Source organism: Balaenoptera ricei, chromosome 12 (assembly GCF_028023285.1).
Source record: "Balaenoptera ricei isolate mBalRic1 chromosome 12, mBalRic1.hap2, whole genome shotgun sequence".
NCBI classification, from domain to species: domain Eukaryota; kingdom Metazoa; phylum Chordata; class Mammalia; order Artiodactyla; family Balaenopteridae; genus Balaenoptera; species Balaenoptera ricei.
In genome coordinates, this window is record NC_082650.1 from 72,119,502 (window position 1) to 72,133,705 (window position 14,204).

Sequence of the window (14,204 nt, forward strand, 5' to 3'; positions counted from 1 at the left end):
CCTCCAGACACCTTGTTTCAATTCCATGGAATGTAATTCTCCCTGACCTCAAAGAGAACTTTGTCCTTGAATCAGCTCCGTAAAAGCAAAAACCAAATATTGGCCTATAGTACTCATCTTAGTTTTTATACCTGATTAAACAGTGCATTCTATTTTCTCTGTCCTTTTGAGTCTGGAGCATACTAGCCTTGAACATTCCCTTATACAGAAAAGAGTGGGGTTTCCCTTCAAAACCTGTAACAGAGAAAAAGCTAGGTAATCATCAAATTTACTTCTATTTTCCTGGGAAAAAAAATACTATGTTCCCCAGATTCCTTTGCAGGTACATGGGGCTTTGGGATTGCTTTCCTGTGTGAACAGAGGTCATAAGTGTCACTTCAAAGCTGAGGTCATTAAGAATAGGTGTGCTTTCCCCATACATTCTTCTGTTTCCATGGCAAACTTGGAAGTCAAGTTCCAAATGGCATAGCTACAAGGAGTCAGCCTGGGTGCCTGAGTCACCAACTGGAGGAAAGATGCCACCTGACCCACACGGGGCTCTTAAGTGAGAAGTAAACTAGTATTGGGTTATTCCACTGTTATTCAAGGATTGTTTGATATAGCAGTTAGCATTACTTTCCATGACTAATACGTAACTTCTACAATGTTGAAATTTTCTAAAATAAGCCTGAAACTTATATGATAAATGCACCATAAACAGATGGGGATGAATGTGCATTCAACTGAACTCAAGGAAACCTAACTGGCCTGAAGGGGACCAGCAACCAGCCTTCACATGTGGGTACACGGGTACTTCCTGCAGCTACAAGGAGGTGCACAGGAAGTACCATTCCATACCTTTGGGCCTGCCAGTCAAAGAGGGGACCTTTAGAAGGAATGGCCAGAGTGCATTAGCTCACTTCTACGGCTGTGTGGGTGAAGGCAGTGAAGGAAGAACCAGGAGAATCCACAGCAGGAAGAAAAGACAAGTGATCTGGACCATCCCAGCCCAACCCCACACAGGCAAGAAGGAAGCACTTTAGCAGGGCCTCCAACATCTAAGACCCAAGCATGTATGCAGGCCCAGCGATGGGAAGTTGGGGTGACTGTGGAGATAGTATCAGTAACTAAGGCAACAGGCAAGTTCAGCAACTTGGTGGCAGCAAGCAATAGTAGCAGAAGCTCTAGAAGCACCAGTTTTCCAGGGAGGAAATGCAGGAGCGCTGCACCAGCTGGCCCAGGCTGAGGCTCTGGGTGGGCCACAGCATGAAGGGCTGCTTGGAGGAGCTCCAGTTAAAGGTAAGCATAGAGGACGAAGGGAGGGGCTGGGTTGTAGGCTCAATGACCCAACTGATAGAGGAAGCAAGGAAATGCCTTATTGTGAGAATTTACCGTATCCTTCTCTCACAGCATTGTTCTAGAAAACAGTCTACTGGTTCTGCCTTCAGCCTTAATTCTGGAATCCATTAAAACCAGCAGAGGAATTCAGATTCATATACTTTAACAGAGTATAGCTGTCTTCTCACTCCTTCTTTCCCTTCCCCTGAGAGAGCTTCAGAGAGTTGGCAAACGTGGCCACAAAATCCATGCCACAGGAACAGGCAGGCCTCTCTAAACCCCTTCCCAGGGCCAGGTGGGCCCCACTGCTGGCTGCACACCACACTGCTCAATACCCACTATGCACCTAATTAGCTGGGAAAAAATCCATCACAAAAAGCCATCATAAAGCCTGCTTCCCTTCTGCCATATTCTGTGCATCTGCTAAGGAGAGAAGCTGGAGATTTATTCTGGATCATTTGGCCTGTACTCCACAAACAACAAGCACAAGTGTGCTTCTTGGAATCTTAGTCTTGGGGCCACCTCAACCTGAAACAAATGATCTGCTGTTCCAAATTCAGTCAATGCATAAACACCATGACGTTTTTGACCTTGGGATGCTTACAATCTTGTAGAACAGGTCACACATGCACATATACACCTCCATTCTTTTCTAAGATACAACTAACTTGGAAAATATAAAGACTTAGATACACTAGATTGATATTTAACCCATTATCAACCTGCAAGCTTTAGCAGGAGAAAGGTGAGAGTTTAGTGGGTACTGAGCAGGTGAAAGAGGGAAGAGAGACAAAAAGAGAGGACCTCTTGGAGGCCAACTGCCTGGACAGTCTTAGGTGGTGGATCCAGGACAGAGAACCTGTCTCCATAAAACCTAGAGCCACTACTGGATTCTTCGCAAGTACTCAGTTTAGAAGCTCTACACAGTAAGAGGGAGGGTGAGGGAGGAAGGGGGAAAGGGGAGGGTCACCTTCTATTTAGCTCCTGCCCCAAATCCTCAATACTTACGAGATTACTGACTTTCTATAGTGACCTGCAAAACTGTAGTGCTCTTTTCCCCTCCAAAAAAATACTCAAGACATCTATCTACCTTCTCCCTGAACTCATTCATGGCATGACTCACCTCATTATCAAGGTCATCCAGACAGCTGCCATCCCCACTGGTGACTAGGAGTGGCGCTGCTGTATAGAACCCACCTGTGGACCTGCAGCCTCAGGGACTGACGCCCTCTTACACTTGCTGGTTTAAGACAAGGTCCATCTTACCAATACCCCCTTCTCTCCCCAGAAAAATACTACAGGTAAGTAGGGAGAGTAAAGGACCTCAGAGACCTTGCTCATGTAACTGTACTGACAGGTCTTCAAGTCTAAAGCCTGGCATTCTCATTTGCTCTGAGACCCAAAGGTAGAAGTGCCATTGAATGCTGTGTAGCTGTGGAAAAGGGGAAAGGAAACTAACATTTGTGTTATGTGAAGGAAAATAAAAACAGCAACAGCCTCACACATAGAGTTTCTTAGTGTCAGGATGTAGAAAACCCTCTCCTATAAGCCTATGGGATAAACTGTCTCCACTTTATAAAGAAAAGTGGGTCTCAGAGAGACAGAGAGAGATTAAATGCCTTGCCAAGGGTTACAGCAGAACCCTAAGTGCAAAAGCCAGTACTGAATTCAGATGTCTCTGATTCCAAAGTTCCTTCCAGATGCTAAACTGTCTCTATGCAGAGAAGCAGCTTTTAGCCTAACTGCAACAAAGTAAAAACAACCCAAGAAGAGTATCTGAATGTGTTGGAACTTGGGAGGCAGGGAGGGGAAGGGCAGTTGATCTCCCAAATGGAACAGCTGCTGCCGCTAGCATCATTACTATCATCATCATTATCATTTTAGGGAACTATTGCTTACTATAAGGAACAGATTAGATTTCGCTCTGTGCACTAAAAGGATCTTGTTCTGCTCTTTACTCTTGCTGCTAGGAAGCTCAGAGACAAATCCAAAGTTCCTGTTTAATAACTGTGTAATACTCCACATGCATATCAGAGTTATAGTCTTCTTATCTTGATCCTGGATTGTGATTTCTATTTTACTTGGTTCTAACCTTTACTTGCCATTTATATATTTATTCATTATATATATTCTCAAGAGACTCCTCAAAACTTTAGTGGAATAAGGTAAGGTAGGCATGACATTAATTTAAAAAATAATTTACCTGGGTACAGCTTTCATCTGTAGCATCACACACATTCTTTAGTCCTTTGAATTCTATTGCTAAAATATCTGAAAAAAAAATCAAGACACCATCTGGTGCCTTTGGAAAGACAGAGGTAATCAGGTCTTTGATCTGCTCTGCATATGGACTGGGAGAGGGAAAGAGGACCAAATCTCCCTGACACAGACAATCATTTGCTTTATTAAACAAGTGTCTTGTATTACACACAGAGGAGTGCACTATTTGGATGCACAAGAAAAAATTATGAAAAGTAGATACTGAGCATACTGAGCACTTTGGGTTTTGAAACATTAACATCACAGCTGTTTCTAATAATTTTTCTCTAACTGCAAGCTTATTTCCACAACATGTACTAATGTAACTGTAACTGCCCCAAAATGTTTTTCATTTTTTCAAATGAAGTCTTCTTAGAAATAACTATGCAACTGAGAGCCCATAGCCATCTTAGCTCACTATCCCCATATACAGGTTATTTTGTATTCATTTTTTCCTCTGCTATATGATTCAAGATGGGACAGTTTGCAACAGTTGACCTACTTACAAACTTGCGAAATGTGCCTTTCTAAACAACAAAACAAACAGTAACAAAAAACCCAAGAGAACCTCACTAATGAGAAAAGTCAAGAAAGTTCATCAGTAGCGTGCCCTGCAGTTATAAATGGAAAATGACAATGAGAAAGAAGCTCATTCCTCGCCCACTATCTGGAGCACTGATAATGGTAACAGGTCACGGGAACTGGCCTGGGAACTACGCGCTAGCAGGCCTAGGGCCTGGAGAAATTTAAGTCCTTTTTTGTTTGAGGGTTAACCTGAACTCAGGTGCAAAGAAAATGTACATTAATATTCCTTTCAAGTTCCTCTTTCTATTTACCTTTTAATTCTCAACTGTTTCCCTCAATCCATGTGGACGCTTCCTTTTCTAGATGGTTTTATAGTTTTGTGAAGAGTTGGTGGGACTTCTTCCTTTGAGACTCTCCGCGGAGGTCTGACCATCAGAGGCCAATGTCTTCTCCGGGACTGGTTTTCCTGCGAGACTCAGGGTCGCCTCAACTGCGTCCGCAGATCAGGACAACCTACAGGGCTTCCCTTTCTGCCTGGGTTCAGTCGGGGACGCTCAGCTCCAGATCTGGCAAGAAGTTCCGCAGTCTCCTACGGCTGCTGCCCGCGGCGAGACGGTGGGGTCCGCGCAGAACCGAGTACAGGGTGCCGAGAAGGCTGCTCCGCCCCAGGCCGAGCTTGGGACAGTGAGGCGAAGGTCCCCAAAAGCGCCACGTGCCCCCGCCGGAAGCGTGGCGGGCTCTGCGCAACCTAAACAACCACGAGCCCCTTTCTTCCGGGAGGTCGCAGGCCGGGGTCGAACTACCCCCGCCCTCCACCCTCCAATCTGGGAGGGCTGTGAACGGCCACCCAGCGTAACAGTTGACAGTCTCTGCCAACCCTCCTCACTCCTCCACCGGAATATATTATCCAGCCACCACCTGGCGGGCGAGCCGGCAAGCATTATTATCCCCGTTGTAACGCTGAAGAGGTTAAGGCCGGGACACGGCCAGGGTCCCGAAACAGATGCGTGCGGAATCGCGTCAGGAGGGGAGCTCAGCCCGCCTCTCCCCAGCCCAGAATCGTCAGAGCCGGGCGGTCCGCGGGCCATGGCGCAGGCCGAGGCCCGAGGCCGGAGTGGATTCGGGTTTACGCCCTCGGGGGAGGAAGCGGTGGGCGGCGCGGCTGCAGAGGTCAGGGGCCCGGGATTGCCGAGCCGAGCTCGAGAAAAAACCTGCGCCGTGGAGTCCAGGAGCCGCGAAGAGGCCCAGGTGCCCCGGGATGCGGCCGCCCGACCTCAACAGCGGACGCGGTGGGCGACCAACTCCCGTGCGCTAACCCCCGGAAAAACGGGGCCCGCGCAGCCCCGGAACTAGAGCTTCCTCCAGGGGGAGGGGGGGCGCTTAGGTTTTCACTCACTTTGTTCTTTAACCCATTTTTAAAAGGAGAGTCTTAATTCAAATGGCCTCCTCTCCTCTCCTCCAGACACTGCCCATCTCCCGCGGCCACCGGGACTGACGGCCCGCGGCGAATCCGCACGCACACGCACGCTCACGCACGCACACATGCGCACACGCGGCGCACGCTGTGTCCGGGCTCTGCGGCGCAGCTCAGGCTCCCCAGGCAGGGTGGGACGAGGTTCGGGACATCGTCAGAGTGGTTGTGCGGTCTCCTGGGTCTGGGGACGTCTCTGAGGGTTTTGATGATCCTTATTATTAGTTCCCCTCGGAGGAGCTAGCGCCGCGCCAGGCGGGTGGTGCGCAGTGGCCGGGGCAGCGCGCCCTTCTCAGCCAGCGAGCAGAGGCGCAGGCGCGGCGCGGCGCGGCGCGGGCGCCCGCTCTAATCAATAGCCCTCAGCGGGCTCTGAACGGCAGGGGGCTGAGAGGCCTTTCCGAGAGAGCCGCCCCGGGAGATGATGTATTTATTCTTCGCACTTACTGTGCACTTAGCACCGAGAGGGCTGTTCTTTGCTCTTAGCAACAGAAACCCGCGGCTCCTCAGCCTTGACTCCCTGTGGCCGCTGAGCGCGAGTCCGCCCGAGGGCGCGGGATCTTAGGCTTGGTCTCTCCAACAGGTGGCGAGGGCCGGCGGCAACCGACCCGAACACCTTCCGCCCTGCCTGACCCATGTCTCCTGGGTGTCGCGGCCAGCCGCCTCGCTCTAGAGAAGGGGGCGAGGACTCGGAGTGTGCACTGGGGAGTGAATATGCAGGCGGGCTCCGGACTCCAAGCAGTTACAGCGCTAGCGCAGAGAGCTTTCCAGGCGCCTTCCTTGATTTTCCGTAAAATAGGTTTAATTAATAGCTGAGACGAATCTCCTTTTCAAGTGACTTGAGCAATGAAAGAAGCTCCTCTGGGATCCAGAGACAGTCGGGGGTTGTTACTCCCTGCTCAAGCCCCCAACCCCGAGTTTGCCTTCCTAGTCCTCTTGACTTCACTCGCACACAACCCACTGGAGAAGTCTCAGTGATAAATTACGGAGTCGCTTAGGCGTGGCCATGCCTTTCTCCCCTAACATGTCCCTTCCTCGGATGACTCTGAACTCGGGGTGGAATCCGATTCCCGCTCGGATCCCCGTGGCCGAGCCTCGCTCACTCAAGCCAGGCGAGCCCAGCGGCTGCTGGAAAATTGCGGCTGCAGCGGGCGCGCGGCTTCAAGCGCGCTGCTTCCCGAAGCTGCCAGGATACTGATTTATGCTCCAGCCGCTCGCGAGAACCCCAACGCTTTGGCTGAGTTAATTTTTGTCAATTGTTCCTCATCACACTGAGATAGTTTGCAGCTTGAGGCGTGTTTTATTTATCACCCTGCACATTTGAAATACAGTCAGACATAAAAATAACTGACTCTGGGACTCTGGCGCAATATTGGAGCCGTCGGGGAATAATTTGGCTAACTGACTTGGACGTTTCACCTTCGAAACAGAAATGCAACTCTCAGTCAAACTGTAAATCAGATTGTCTTTGCAAATGGGAAAAAAAAAAAAAAAAAAAAAAAAAGGCACCAAACCCAGGAGGGAACGGAAACAAAATGAAAGAAAACGCAGGTATTGACCAAAGCAAAATGAGCTTCAGACACCCAGACTAGATTTTAATTTTAGGCGTGGAACCTCATCGAGAATGTGAATTCGTAAATGTTTTACCAGTCGGATCTGCCTTGGGGTTTCTAGGGTACCCCTGGAAACTGGACTGATTTCTTTATTTCTTTTTACCGTTACTGCTGTTTTTGTTATTAAATAATATATGCTATCTTGGGGGGTCCCCTTGAAGAGCTCCAATTGTAAATGTTAACGAGAACCGTCTGGGCAGGACAGGGTGGGAGCTCTGGAAACGACCTAAGACTTGGAGAAGGAAACCAGAAATTTCTCGGCACTTTCCATGTTCCCAAATTTCTGTGAATAAGCAGAAAAGAATCTGATAGTCTTTTCTGCGCCTCAGGCATTCTTCTCCCCAACCTGTCTGGAAGCCCCCAATAATGAAAGCTCGATATCTTACCGCCGCACATAGATCGAATGGTCTAAAGCCTGGGCAGGACTGGCCTTAAGTAAGGCAGTATCTGGAAAAGAGAAAACCCACTCAGGCGACCACTCAACAATTGATCACTTAGGGGAATTCAAAACGCAACCAAATAAAAGTTCTGCCAGGGTGGAGAGCATCTGCTATTATTTTTGCATTATTTCACACAACCTGCACCCCAGCAAGTAAATTTCATTCTAACACAGCAAAGCGGAGATCAGGCACGAGCGTTTCCCTAGCTTCCACAAGGGGAATCTGAAGACGGTTTTCTTGACGTGAACCCACAGCGACCTTAAATGTAGGCACCTGCCCCAGTCTTAGGGTATTAAACAAGTATATATTTGTTTAAACTTCTTTTTGACCAAGATCATTCATATAACATGCTTCTAACATTTCTCCAAATAAAATGGAACAGGAGAGCTGTGACTCTTAAAATCCACAAATTAAAATTAAATTTAAAGATACCAAAGGGGGCTTCAGGTAGAAAGTTGGAGGGATTATTTTCAAATAACTTTGAAGGTTTAAGAGAAGATACTTGGTAGTTGATAATGCTTGGTATCCATACCGAATATATAATATTAAATTACGACTTCAAACAAAACGTTTCAAAGGCGTTAAATAAAATAAAATTAAACCTAATATTTTGATGGGGAAAAAGATCAGCAAGTAGTTGGAAATTTTTCTCAAAAACAAATATATTGGTGTGGTTTTGACATTTGTGTGATCCAATTCTTAATCTGGTGTTTTTTATATCGACCCCAAACTGGTTTTGCTCAGGTTGACATCTCTGCTTCTTCAGAGCTGGAACTCAGTAAATGCAGCATGCTCTGCTGACGGGCAACTCCTGTGTTGTGAGTAATCCTTTGCCAATAGATGGTCTGAAGTCCTTTTCAGTGTAACCAACTGGGAAATTAAAAGAAAAATGTTTGCCTCTCCACATATTTATTTTTATTTGTTGTTTTTTCTTTATTTCTAACACATCAAGACGAGTTCTTTCTCTTAGAATCCCAAACCACAAATTTCTCCTAAAAATGTGTTTTTCAAAAATTAAATCTACAGGTGTAATACATACTGTGAACCCTATAAAATGCATTTACAATGCTGACTTAAAGAAAGAAATTTATAACTTTCATATGTACCTTCCTTTTGCAACAGGCAACTGCCATATGTTTCCGACTTCCATAATTCAGTTTTTCCTGGACATCTGTAGCAGGTAGTGAGTGCTTCTTAAAGTACATTTTATGTAATTTGAGAAGGAACCTGCACCAAAGAGTAAAGGTTAACAGAAAAAAGCACAAGTCTTCTAGAAATGCTAGTTATTCAAAATTTACATCACCTATTGTGATGTAAAAGCCTGGATAGCTTTTTTCCTCTCCCTCTTTCTTCTTGAGACTGAATTTGGAAATGCAGTGTTTTATGTGCTGAGAATTCTTTACAAGCAACATTTCCAAAATTTCTAAATGTTTTGGTAAAGATCCTCTTGTTATTACTGTTCTTTTGCTTGACAATTCTAATTTGGCTCTTCCTGAAAACCCAGGTTGGAAGTGTATTCCAGTAAGATTATTTTATTTGAGAAAAATTTTAATATTTCTATATCCAAAATGGGGAAAACCTTAAACTCTTTCATTTTTCAGCTATCTTAATTGTTCATCTTACACTCGTTAAAGGATGGAAAAGTTTACACAATTAAAAGTGAAAACAAAGCAAAACCAAAAGTAATGTAGAAAAGTCAAAGCTTGTTCTCAAATTTTTTGCCCATGTGTTTAAATTCAGGGTTCATTCTTAATACTATTTTTCAATAGCTCACTTCTTTTTGTGCAGTTCCAGTGCTAGCCTTAAATTAATCTGTTAAAAGTCTTTTCATTCAGCTGAAACTGAAATGCCTCATCTGTCAGTACAAAAATATGAATAAATTTCAGCCACATTCTTTATTCATACTTTCAGCAGATTATATAAATGCCCACAGAATTTTCACTGTTTAATAACTGGGGGTATCTACAGATGTGAAATAGGACAACAGGGCCCAATTTACAGCCAATTAGAGGGTGTAATAATTTGTATAAAAAGCTAAACATCCTACCTAGTTATTGGAGCCTCAGGCACTCAGTTCCCTTTTCAATTCATTTAATTAAACCAGCAGACTCAAGAAAATCTTTGTTTATGGGGAAATATAGCATTAAATATTTAATTCAAAGAATATGAAGCTGCATATCTTAAATATCAATTTAAACATTTTATAAAGCATAAACTATTAAAATGCCCATTAACTATTTAGAGAATATTATTTAATTTCCCCATTCATTGCCTCAGTTTGATTTATGTCCAAATTAACCTGTTGCAATTCAGCAATGACCATCTACCCATCTTTGGGTATCCATTTACATCTAGGTGTTAATTTCATTACCTCCTTGAAGCCAGCTTATATTTGGATCAGGTATTAGTGATAGAGACAAGTGTTTCCTTCTTGGACATTTCTGTTACTACCCCGTTACTGTAGTAGTGTCGTCAGAGGAGTGTAGGTCAATGAATGAGGAAGTGAAGGGGGCGGTTTTTCACGCACAGGGTGAAAAATAATTCCAGCATCGTCTGGAGGTAGAGCAGATACTGCTGGAAATTGGACATGAGTGGCGAAGCTCATTCGTCCAGCCCAGTGAGTTTTCTTCCGGATACATTACAGGTTCATTACGTCCTCACAGCCCCTCGACTTGGTGGGTCAGAGGCCTCACTTCTCCCTTCCTTTACCTTTCCCTGGAGAACTGGAAGTGGAGGGAGGGAGGGAGTAATGACGACAAGCTTACCATTAGAGTACACGCCTTTTGCTCTCTCCAAACAGCGCACCTCCCCTAAACCTCACCGAGACACGATCATTGATTGAAAAACCAGCACTAAAAGGAATCTCTCCGGACCCCAAACTGAGTTTGGGCGCTCGGGAGCCCCGAAGAGCACTTCGGTGGGCTGCGCGATTTCTTTGCTATTGAGACTCGGTCTCAGCTGATGAGAATACTTAAGAGACTTGTTGTTGGAGGAGGAGAATGGTAAACAATCGCCAACATGTTGGATAGTGCTGTGTGTGTGTGTGCAAATCCACGACAGAAGCGAGCCGCGAGGAATCGCGGTTCTGGATCGCTTTCTCCACGGGGCCTGGGTTTGCAGCTGCAGCCGGAGACCCGGCAGGAAGGAAGCCCTCGAGAGCGCAGCGGTCCAGCCCCCGGCCGACTGAATTTACTCCCGTAAATTACTCTTTGTAAACTTATACAGGTTATAATTATTGTTTTTATTAACCCAGATCAGAGGGAGAGGCGAGAAGAAGAGCAGGGCAGATAACGAAGAGAGTGGAAGACGGTAAGGGAAGGAAGGGAGGAGAGAGGGAGCCCCAGCCAGCGAGTAAGGTGCTGCCTGGTGACTCCGCGACTCTGACGTCCACGCCCCCAATTAGGCTGTACCTTCTTCCCAAATTGTTACAAATTAAGGCAGCCGAATAAGTACCCACCTTGGTGCTAGGATTGGGCCCTTGCTCACCCCCACTCTCCCATCTATTTCTGTACTTCTCGCTAGGTTAATCTTCTAGCTAATAATACACTTTTTTTTTTTTTTTTTTAGCGCATGGAAGTCTGGATGCCGCCTGTTTGGAAATTTGGGGACCACCTGAAGCAACTCCCATTCAATGGCCAAGAACAGACTCTCTTGTAGCCAGGGCTCACCTCCTGTGTCATGTCTTGAGTGTGGGAAATTAATCGTAAGGGTTAGAAACTCTTATGGCCACCGTCAAGTTTAAAAGAAAAAAAAAAGTCTATCTAGAGAATGAAATCCTAACGCATAGGATTTTTAAATTTAGAATTTAAAATTAAAAATAAGTAACTGTTTATAAATACTGTTTATAAGTAACTGTTTATAAGTAACTGTTTATAAGTAACTGTTTATAAATGCAAGTAGCTACGTCAGGTAAGTGGAAATAGCAAGCTCTCTCCAAACATATATATATTACACTGTATATAGTGTAAACAGGCTCTAGGCTGAGAAAGCACAGCGGGAACCGACAGAATGCGTTTAAAAAAATCTTTCAGAACTGTCCAATTTTAAAATGCACAGAGAAAAATAAGGAAGAGGAACTGACTATGCTTTTCAACGCCCACGCCCCTCCCGCGATAGTTTTGCTAACTGGCTGGACACAGATTCCACTAGGTACCATTCGCAAGGCTCTTGTGTCCTTCCCTCTCTCCCCGCCCAAGTTCCTGAGAGAAGCCCACTCTGATAACGTTCTTCCCTGGATGACTTTTATTTGAAATAGAGCCGTGCTATTCTTGCCAGAGGCCTGACAGTTTAATTCAGTTTTAATCGTTTCCTTAACATAGCTCATACTGGGAACAGACATTTTCTCTCTTAAAGTGACGAGAGGCACACGCTCCCCGGTACACAGGCCCACCCATGTTTACACCCTCGCAGGTGCACACACGCGCATCCACGTACATACAGGCACGTGCACGCGCGCACCCTGTCGAGTTTTTCTCCCGCCAGTTTGCGCCCTGTCCCCGCTTCCTTTGCTCTCTTGACTGGCAAAGTGCAAGGCCCTGGCTCGACTCTGGCACGCGCGTGCCACGCTTTTGAGAAAACGCCCGATTAGGGTGGTGGCTTCGCCAGCGCTTCGAAGGCCGCGACTCCGCCAGCCTGCCAAACCCGCCTTCCTTCCCTCAGGCTCCTGGAGAAGCTCGGCTTCCCCTCTCGGGAGCGAAGGTCGGGGGTGAGCTGAGGTCTGCGACCTTCTGCTTCGTGGAGTCGGGGGCAGCTGGTCCCGCTGGGTCCTGGAGTCTGAGCCGGATTCCATGCGAGCCCAAGGTGGAGAGCGGCGGTTTGGCTCTATCGCTGTGGTTCCCAAAGGCCAGCCTGGACTTGGACTAAGGAGACCAGAGCCTTGGTCCTGTCCCGGGCGCCCAGGGCACATCTGGATTATTTCTAAGGGCCACGTTCTATCTGACATAGTGGATGTGTGTGAGGCCCGGCTTTTCAGCTTGTCTGTGGGGCCCAAGTCCCCGGTGTCCGCGCGTCCCGAGGGCTGCGCCCCTCGCTGCCCGGGGTAAAGGAGAAAGAAGCGGTGTAGGGATATAGGAGGCCTTGGGGCCCTGCAGGCCCGTGTAGTCCCTTCTAAATCAGTTTGAGCTGCGGGGCCTGTAAACGGACAAGCACCCGTCTACAAAGCAGGCTTCGCGTCTGGAAAACCGCGATCGTCCCTGGCGGCCTGGGGTTTCTCCAGAAGAGCCGTTCCCCCGGAGTAGGCCTCAGGGCGCCGGCGACTCCACCCTTGGGCCTCAGCGCCTCCACCTCTCCAAGTCCGCAAGGGCAGCTCAGAGGAGCCTCGGGTCGCTCCTCCTTGGGGCCACTGAAAGCCTGGGCGTGGAGCGGGGCGCTCGGTCCCCGCAGGCTGCGGATGCTGGCTTCAGATGCCCCGGCCGCGCGGAGCTCGGTGCGCAGCCTGCTGCCAGGTCTGCGGCCCTCCCTCCACCGCATCCCCCTCCCCACTCCCTGCCCCAGCCCTCCAGGCGGCCACTGCGCTCTCCCGGGCTTGCGCCCGTCTTCGGGCAGGCTTCAGAAACCAGGTTTGCACTTACTTTTAAGGCTATACTACCCGCCTAGGACGCCGCGGAGTCTGGAGGTCCACCGAGGTCCGGACAGCTCCAGACCGTTCGCAAAGCCTTTTTTTGCAAATGCAAAACACCTCCTCCTGGTTGAGTCTGGTTCTCAATCTTTTAAAAGAGGCCTCCTGCTCAGGTTGTTGGGGAGTCGTGTTTGACCCTGAGGCTGCCGGGCCCGCCGGGCGGCGCGTGCGGAGACGCCTCTGAGCACCGCCTGCTCTGGTTCCCGCTCTTCTGGTTTCCTTGGAGGAACCGCGAGTTCCCCCTGGAGCTACGGTGAAAAGATCGCAGTGGCGAAGCCACTGCCTGAATCACTGTACTGGAAACTAAGAGAGAAGTAAGAGATAATGGGGCAGCCAACAGTGTGGAGGTTAAACAGAGCGAGGGAGAGAAAACAAACAAAAAACAAACCAAAAGAACCCTCAATCCTTTGTCGTGTATTTTATACCAAAGATTTAAGAGTAATGTCCATCATGAGTTTTATTCTACAAAGAGACTTGCTCTATTTGCATCACATCCATTATTTTTGTTAATCCAGAGCAAAAGTCGAGTTGAAACTACAAAACAAACTGTACAGAGACATGTTAAGTGTTATTCAACTAAAAAGAGGTATTAAAAAAAATTGTTTTAAAGAAACATGTTGGCTCTTTAAAAGCCTGAGAAAAGAAGTAGCTAACTGGCAAAAACAGGGCAAACATGAAGTTATGTTAAATCACAGAGACATTTTCTAGAACTGCAATGGAAATTTTATTGCATCTTAAAACTTATTTCACTCTGCGAAGTGTTTAGGGGTCTTAAAGCTAAGTCCTTACCATTAAAAACATAAAAATTAAAATACCAGGTTTAAATTAGCGATCATTGTTCGAAAGAAATGGGAGGCTCCAGAAAGAGCGTGCTTTTTCTGACTGGTTCATATAAAGGACTGAGCAATAATGGGGTAAAATTTTGCTCTCCTAAATATAAAGGATTTAAACGTATCCTGAATTCC

The 14,204-nt window shown here is 46.9% G+C and overlaps 1 long non-coding RNA gene across 2 annotated transcripts in view; it reads right to left on the reverse strand.

The window, feature by feature from the left end:
• LOC132376400 (uncharacterized) overlaps window positions 1-5,592 on the reverse strand; it is a 143,401-nt gene extending 137,809 nt beyond the window's left edge. For both annotated transcript variants that reach the window (XR_009506288.1, XR_009506287.1), the window contains exon 1: window positions 4,413-5,592. This is a non-coding gene — a long non-coding RNA (uncharacterized LOC132376400). The remainder of the gene's footprint in view (window positions 1-4,412) is intronic.
• Between the last annotated feature and the right edge of the window lie 8,612 nt (window positions 5,593-14,204).